Source organism: Juglans microcarpa x Juglans regia, chromosome 8D (genome assembly GCF_004785595.1).
Source record: "Juglans microcarpa x Juglans regia isolate MS1-56 chromosome 8D, Jm3101_v1.0, whole genome shotgun sequence".
In the NCBI taxonomy this organism is placed as follows: domain Eukaryota; kingdom Viridiplantae; phylum Streptophyta; class Magnoliopsida; order Fagales; family Juglandaceae; genus Juglans; species Juglans microcarpa x Juglans regia.
In genome coordinates, this window is record NC_054608.1 from 11,359,618 (window position 1) to 11,367,951 (window position 8,334).

At 32.3% G+C, this 8,334-nt stretch overlaps 2 long non-coding RNA genes across 5 annotated transcripts; one reads left to right on the forward strand and one right to left on the reverse strand.

Moving 5' to 3' along the window:
- Window positions 1–8: 8 nt before the first annotated feature.
- Window positions 9–5,847, reverse strand: LOC121242989. 4 transcript variants are annotated; one of them, XR_005936034.1, is made up of 4 exons: window positions 4,590–5,846; window positions 2,090–4,285; window positions 408–538; window positions 9–235 (listed from the first exon to the last, which is right to left on the reverse strand). It is a non-coding gene; the product is annotated as an uncharacterized LOC121242989 (long non-coding RNA). The 4 variants fall into 4 exon arrangements; XR_005936035.1 differs by lacking the exons at window positions 9–235; window positions 408–538 and adding exons at window positions 765–874; window positions 966–1,139; XR_005936033.1 differs by having other exon boundaries at window positions 9–538; window positions 5,309–5,847.
- Window positions 1,917–2,154, forward strand: LOC121242991. The gene is made up of 2 exons (XR_005936037.1): window positions 1,917–2,018; window positions 2,060–2,154. It is a non-coding gene; the product is annotated as an uncharacterized LOC121242991 (long non-coding RNA).
- Window positions 5,848–8,334: the final 2,487 nt, after the last annotated feature.

The following is an 8,334-nucleotide window of genomic DNA, read 5'->3' on the forward strand; positions in this document are numbered from 1 at the left end:
AACATTGCTCGAAGGGAAAAAGTTGTGAAGCACCAACCGTAAATAAATCAAATAAGGAACATCATTGTGACATCTCAGCAAAAGTGAAACAAAGAGAAGGAAAAATAACAGTATTCTTGTTTCTGCAGGCACTTAGAGGAACTTATTTGCGCTTATGGTTTCCAAGCGAGTCAAACCTAAAGCATGTCAGCATTACAAGTTGGAAGCCAGCCAACCATACAGAGTAGTTTTAATCCTGTATAAGGCACCATATTGATCAGGACAAGAAATCATAGCAGGAACCAACTGCAGTAGAAGTTGTAGCACAACTCCAAATTCCATGAGATACATCATATGCTAAAGGTTTGTGGTCGAGGGGGAAAATATGACTCGACATATATGCGAAAAGTGAGAGCAGAAAAAATAACCAGTGCCTTGCTTCTATGGGATCGTGCAATCCAGACCATAAACAAGGCCCTCTGATCTCAAACATTAAAATGCCCAAGCAAATGTGATATGAAGATAGGAACAAATAAGAGTTCCCTTGCTTCTGCAGCTCCTACGCAGTGGATTTTGAAGGAAAAAATAAACATAAGAATAGGGCTCTGTTGCTCAAATCACAAGAATAACCATGACGAATTCATCTCATGGACCTATCAGGAACATCGTTTCAAACACCTTCTCATCATATTCCTTAGTATTTCAAGTGCACTTGATCGGGACTTCCATATCAGAAGAACACAAGCAATAATCAGAAGGATATGTATATATATATATATATATATTTATATAGATATACCCATAGGTTCCTTGGTGCTGAAATGTGTCCAGAACTGTGAAAGCTTTGGACCAGTACCAAACTTGATTGGACAAATATGAAATCAGAACTCATTGACTTCCCTAACCAAGATAAAGATAAATAAACCAAAAACCTGGTTTCTGAATGCCATAAAGACAATTTTCCCTCCGATTTCACTAACCAAGACTGATGTAAGCAAATATTTGAGGTTATGATTTGCAGGCACAAATCTTAATAAGCCTAACTCATCAATCGAGACAAATAAACCAAAAGCCTGGTTTCTGGTTTTCCCTCTATATAAACCAAGGATGAATGCCATAAGACGATTTTCCCTCAGCAGCTATAACCAAGTCACAAAACTCTGAAATTACAGGACCAAAAAGAGTATTAGATTACAAACAAAATCATGCAATAAACGAAAATTTTATATTCCTCTTATAATTGGAATGGAGAATGAGATGAGATGAAAATTTTGTGAACAATAATGAAATAGTTTAAATTAAGATGTTTTATTGGATTTTGGGAAATGAGAGAAAAAGTTGAATAAAAATATATTATAAAGTTAAAATATTGTTAGAATATAATTTTTTTAATATAATTTTGTTTTGAAATTTGAAAAAGTTAGGAAAAGTTGTAAAAATTAGGATTAGATGAAAATTTTAAAATTGAAAAGTGTTTTTTGTTTTGAGTGATGTTTGGAAGAAAATTGGGAGAAATTTTGAAATGAGATGAGATGGCTTGTGTTCCCAAATAACACCTAAGACAAGAAAATGCAAACCCAACACCACAAAATGATAAAGAAATACCATCGAAACAAGCCCCAAGGAACTACCAATGAGATGGTTTCAAACATTATCCCCACCAGATATCCATAAGGATTTCATAAATTATCTGTAAAACCACAAATACTAGGATATGGAAGAGAAGAACATGGCAATACAACAAGACACTACAACATAGAAACGAGCATCACATGAAAGTGGAAATCTGATTGTTGCTCAGCATGCAAGGATTTCAAAAACAGTGTAGATAAACAAATGAAAAGCAAGACTACTCAAAAACATGTAGGAAATTGAAAAGCAAAGAGAACATAAAAAGATAAAATCATGTAGCCTTAGTTCAAACCCATTGCATGACCCCTTGTTTTAATACCGCGGTATCAAATTATAAGGCAAACCAACAAGAAATGCATGTACACAAGCAGAAAATTTCTCCTTTTTTTAATTCAATTTTCTTTAAAGTTTTTATGAAGAGCTTTTATTAATTCAATTTTCTTTAAAGTTTTTATGAAGAGCTTATCATCACACGTACCAGTTAACATTATCACCCAAGATCAAGAATGGGGACTCCATGAAAGATGTAACTTCGAAAGGAAATCCAAACCTACACCTCAATGGAATTTAGACAGAAAACATGTTAAAGCATCCGACTTTAACTGGTTCTGGAATAGATTAATAATTCACAACAGAAACGCCACTTTTTTAAATACCAAGAGACTTTAAATTAATTCAAGGATTATCATGCAGCCATGGAGAAAGTAATGGATAGATTTATTTGTACCCCAGTAGAAGAAACCCGCAGCGGAGAAAGTAAAGAATAGCTATAAATTTAAACTCCTCTTGAATAAACAGAATTGATCTAGAAGAACAAACTTTGCTCGAACCCAACACAGTAAAAAGTTGTAAAGCACCAACCCTAAATAAATCAAATAAGGAACAGGATCCGGTTAAAGAAAACTATATATGAACAGACTTTTCGGCAAAAGCGGAATGAAGAGAAGGAAAAATAACAGTTTTCTGGTTTCTGCGGGCACTGGGAGGAACTTATTTGGCCTCATGGTTTCCAAGCCAGTCAACCATAAAGCAAAAGTCAGTGTTACAAATTGCAAGCCAGCCATCCGTAGTGTAGTTTGAATCATAGTTTCAATCCTGTGCTTTCCAAGGCAGTCAACCAACTGTAATGTGTTTCATAGTTTTAATCCTGTAGAAGGGGCAACATATTGATCAGGACCAAAAAAACTTTGGTGGAACCAACTGCAGTAAGGAGTTGTAGCACAACTCCAAACTCCATGAGATAGATCATATACTAAACAGATTTACTGTTGAAGTGTGAATATGAATAGACCGAAATGTGAAATAGAGTAGATAAAGCAAGGCAGTCAACCATAAAGCAAAATTCAGTGTTGCAGATTTGCAAGCCAGCCAACTGTAGTGTGTTTCATGGTTTTAATCCTGTAGAAGGGGAACCATATTGATCAGGACCAAAAAAACTTTGCTGCAACCAACTGCAGTAAGGAGTTGTAGCCCAACTTCAAACTCCATGAGATAGATCGTATACTAAACAGATTTACTGTTGAAGTGTGAATATGAATAGACCAAAATGTGAAATAGAGTAGATAAATAACCATCGCCTTGATTTTCTGCGATTGTGCAATCCAGGTGATTAAAGCAACCGTTCAAAAACGTTAAAAAGCCCAAGCAAATGTGACATGATGATAAGAAAAACTAGAGTTCCCTTGCTTCTGCAGCTCCTACACAGTGGATTTTGAAGGAAAAAATAAACATAAGAATAGGGCTCTGTTGCTCAAATCACAAGAAAAACCATGACGAATTCAACAGTCCTATGGACCTATCAGGAACATACTATTTCATGCACTCGATCGAGAATTCCATATTAGAAAACCACAAGCGATATTCACAAGAATATATTGAAGCATAGTTTACTTGGTGCTGAAATTCATCGAGAATTGTGGAAGCTTTGGACCAGTTCCAAACTTGGTTGCACCAGTACCAAGAATGTGATTTGCAGACACAAACCTTAGAAAGCCTAACTCATGTCAAATCAAAGATGAATAAACCAAAAACCGGTTTTTCAATGCCATAAGACGATTTGCCCCCGGCAGCCATAACCATATCACAAACTGACAAATTACCATCAAAAAAGGAAATTATGTTACGAACAAAAATGACCAAAGCTGTCAGCAAATCATGCAATAAGTAATAAATATATATTCCTCTTAAAATCGGAGGCCTAAGAGAAGAAAATGCAAATCCAATGCCACAAAATGAACAAGATAATTTCAATGCCACAAAATGAACAAGAAAAATTATCGAAACATGCAGAACAACTTCCTCGTGTCTTGAAAATGAGGGGAAAGAAAACTTGTGACAAATGCCGGAGTCATGAAATATAAATCAATGAGGCAAATACTCATTGCTGAAATTAGCACGACCTTGTATAAATATCATCATATTGTTTAAAGATATGAGGAAAATTTAGCGGTATTGAATGAGGTATATATACTCTTATTGGATTTCCTTTCTTCCGCATTCTCCACGAGGTAAATATTCTTATTGCTGAAATTAACACTTGAAAGAATAAGAAACCACATCCAATAAAAAATACAAGAATTTCAAAACCAATCATCAACAAACACAATCCAAAAAGAATTATATGAATCTGTCAGTCTTTCTCCAAAGCATCAAGTCGGATATGCAAGAAGCATAACTGCAAAAAACAAAAAGGGAAAAACTTATACGTTACCATCAGGAATCGATTTTTCTTCATTGACAACATCATCATAAGAAAACCATCACCAACGATGACAAGTATTGAAAGAAAATTTCAATCTTTAGGTTAGATTTAGATAGTAAGTTGAGATAGATTTAGATAAAAGTTGAACAAAATCTTGTTAGAATACTATATTTTAATATTATTATTATTTTAAAATTTGAAAAAATTAACTTATTTATTATATTTTACGTGAGAATTTAAAAAAGCTAAGATTAAATGAGTTAAGTTCAAAGTGGACCTTAATGAAAAAGAAAATTCCATTTCAACCAACGGACAACGTAATTTGGAGAAAAATCCAGATTTGGCAACTATGAAACCGTCGCTTTCTCCATGATGGACATCCTTTAAAAAATGCACGATTCTGAAACGAACCATCAAAAGGCGCAACCCAACAGCATAATATAAATCCGAACAACTATGAAACCGTGTATTTCTCCATAGCCTTAGGACGGATAAGTAAGAAGCAAAAAAGAATTACCGATACCTTCTGAAATCACTTTTCTTCATCGACAAACCATATCATAAGAATACCATCATCCACGGTAACTATTGAAGGAAAAGAAGAAACACAGAAACCTTTATCGTTACCATCTGAAATCAATTTTCTCCATCGATAAACGATATCATAAGAAAACCATCAACAATGGTAAGTGTTGAAGGAAAATCCGAATCTTTAACGGTAAAGAAAATTTTTCCCTTTCAACCAACGCAATTAGAAGAGAAAACCCAGATTTCGCAGCGGAGATGATCGGCGATGCATCAAAAAACCCAACACGAAGAAGCTCACATCCTTTCAAGAATTCAAGAATTTAGAAACCAATCGTCAATAAAAACACAACCCAACAGAACGACTATGAAACCGTCGCTCTTCTCCATAGCATTAGGACGGATAAGCAAGAAGCAAAAAATATTACCGATACCATCGACAAACGATAAGTATTGAAGGAAAATCCGAACCTTTAACGGGAAAGAAAATTCTTCCCTTCCAGCCAAAGGACAACGCAATCAGAAGAAAAAGCCCGGATTTCACAGCAAAGATGATCGGCGATGCAACAAAAAACCTAACGCAAAGAAGACCACATCCTTTCAAAAATTCAAGAATCTCGCAATCAATCCTCCATAAAAGCACAATCCAAAAGCATAATATAAATCCGAACGACTATGAAACCGTCGCTCTTCTCCGTAGAATTGGAACGGATGCGCAAGAAACATAAAACCATCACCGACGGTTAAGTATTGAAACAAATCTATAACGAAAAAAATCCTTCCCTTTCAGCTAACGGACAAAATAATTAGGAGAAACGAACCCGGATTTCACAAGGAAGATGATCGGCACCAAAAAGCCCAACACGGAGAACTTCCCCAAGACCGATCTTATACCTAAAAACCTAAAACGGAAGAAACCATAAGGTTAGAACGATGAGGATCTGATTGGGGAAGAGGTGGGTATTTATAGACAATGGGGGGAGTCGGTCAGGAAAGGCGGTGGAAACACGTAATCGTATTCCAAGTCGGTTTATACTACTTTATAGAGTGGGTCTACGCGCACCGCTGGGGCTCCCGCCGGCCAAATTCAAAGTTTTTTTTTTTTTTTTTTTTTTTTTTTTTTTTTTTTATCACATCATTTTTTTAATATTTTTAAATATTTAAAAAAAATCGAAATATTAATAAATAATATTTTCTTAATCTCTAAGTTTAAAAAAAAAAAAAAAAAAAAAAAGGGCGCGAGTTCCCATCTGGATTCCTAACTTTTTCCTACCTTATACTAGCTGTTCACTTACGTCGTAGTCAAATCTTGTGCCGTTCTTTTTGCAACTTCCACGTCATGTTTAAAATAAACAAATAAAATATGAGCAGATAAAAAAAATAATATTTTAATAATAAATTTTATTATTTGATAAAATAATTATATGATATTTATACTTTTTACAATTGTATAAAAAATTATCCATCCATAATTATCCATCTTATTTCATGTTTTTATTGTTTGTTTTATAAGTAGAATAGATAAACATTGACTTAAATTATATATATAATAAAAATTATATTAAATTAAAGATCGTGTTTGCGAAGAAAATTACGGTTTTGGGGAGGTTGTAGAAATTAAAATATGAGAATATAACGTGCTGTTGAGAAAACGATTCAAATTAGAATGAAACTTACAAAAAACGAGAATTTTGTAAATAGTAATAAAATAATTTATGAATAATAGTGAGATAGTGAAATAAAATGAGATAATTTAGATAAATTAAATAAAATATTGTTAAAATATTATTTTTTAATATTATTATTATTTTATGATTTGAAAAAGTTGAATTATTTATTATATTTTGTATACAAATTTGATAAAATTATAATGATGAGATGAGATAGGGTAATAATATTTGTGTGGCATGAGTTGAGTATTTTTTTAGTTTTGAGAAATGAGAGATAAAAAATTGAGTAAAAAATATTATAATATTAAAATATTATTAGAATATAGTGTTATAATATTATTTTGTTTAGAAATTTAAAAAAATTGAATTGTTTTTATTTTTTATTTAAAAGTTTGGAAAAATTATAAAGATTAGTTTGAAAATATTATAATAATTAGTTTAAAAATTTTGTATTTAAATTATATTTTTAAAAAAATAAAATAAAATAAGATAAAAATTTTAGAATGAGATATATTTCTAAATTTGCCGGAGAGACTTCTTGAAGGAAAGAAATGTCGGGGTGATGGGAAACATCCAGAGGAGGTTTTGAAATGATGACTTGCCTAGACGACAACATGAAAAACAACTTATCTAAGAGTTATTGTGTGGAAGCTTACTTTTAACGAGTTAAGTCCATGTTTGATATTACGGTGGATAATATACTTGAGTTCTTCTGCAGTCACCTCTCCCTCTCCCTCCATTCGGCACGGGCCTCCACTCCGCGCGGTAGCCGCTCTCAATTTCCGGCGTCATTGATCGGTACAAAACTGTAAGTGTACAATATCATAATTTTATAATAAAGTGATGAGAAGAGTATCGTTTTCAGAGATTGATAACTTACTTTTGATAAATATTAAAATTATACTAATCTTAACTTTATTTAGAAAAATCGCTAAGATTTTTGTAATTACAAATTAAAATAAAATTAATTTAAAGAAAATACTCAAAGCAAAAGAAAATAGTTGTGCAAAGATCAAATCAATGAGAAAGAAAACTTCTAGGAAATCGATTTCACCTAATTCTTCACTATACTTTACTCATCTAGCTAATTGAATTTAATTCTCTCTGTTTGTTAGTAAATCTCCACAAACATCAAAAAGCCTCTTTCGACAGTCAATTAAAAATTATTCTTGTTCATTAATTTACACAAGAGTATATAAATTAATAAAGTAAGAAAGCAATAAAATCAATAATTTTAGTACTACATAGGTTCATATAAGTCTTTCGATCTCTATATTTACCTATGTCGAAATATCTAAAATCTATCCTATAATTCTCTCTTTCGACAGCAAATCACAAGATTAAAATCATCTAATTAATGGCCAGTTAATTAGAAGCAATAAGCTCAGAATAAATCAGACAAATATTGAAGAGAATTACTTCAAATTAGAATAGAAAAGCAAGTATAGTTCGGAACTAGATTACATCATTTTCCTAGAATAAAGAAAATTTAGTTCATGCTAAAAATTAAATTCAACATAAACGAATTCACCATAATTTTTCTGAGAGAAGAATAAAAAAAATAACATTGAAAATACTCCTTGCAATCTGCAGTGTCGCCCTCACAAGCCGCGTCGAATTTCTTCTTCAATCATCCTTTCATAAACCTTCTCTTCAGATTTTTTTTTTCTTTTCTTATGGTAGGTGGAAAAGTATAAATAATCTTGAGAGAAGCTACTGTTTAGGAGCAGTCATTTTACACACTTTATATAACATCATCTTAACCATTCATCTAGAAAAAAGTTAATGAATTGTAATGTGTATATTATGTATACCACTATAATGAAT